The sequence below is a fragment of the Octopus sinensis genome, linkage group LG9 (genome assembly GCF_006345805.1).
Source record: "Octopus sinensis linkage group LG9, ASM634580v1, whole genome shotgun sequence".
NCBI lineage: Eukaryota > Metazoa > Mollusca > Cephalopoda > Octopoda > Octopodidae > Octopus > Octopus sinensis.
In genome coordinates, this window is record NC_043005.1 from 85,518,646 (window position 1) to 85,518,979 (window position 334).

Here is a 334-nt window from a genome sequence, read left to right on the forward strand (position 1 = left end):
ATGAAGCATTTATTACAACAAAATCATTTATCACTCAATATGGCCGTCCTTTTGGACTATTACAGTTTCCACACGAGAACGGAAACTTTTTGCAGTTGCCGCAACCTTTGCCTTTTTGATTTTGCGTGTCGCACGCACGATGCAAGTTTTCAAGTGTGGTGAAGCATTGGTCCTTGCTTGCAGTACGCCCCATAAAAGGCAATCGAGAAGGTTGAGATCTGGGCTATTATTGGACCAGATTCAGCCCTCATAAAACATGGCACCTTCTCACCAAAGAAGGCCTGTGTTACTTTCGACTAATGGCATGATGCAGAATCTTGGATAAGTACCACAT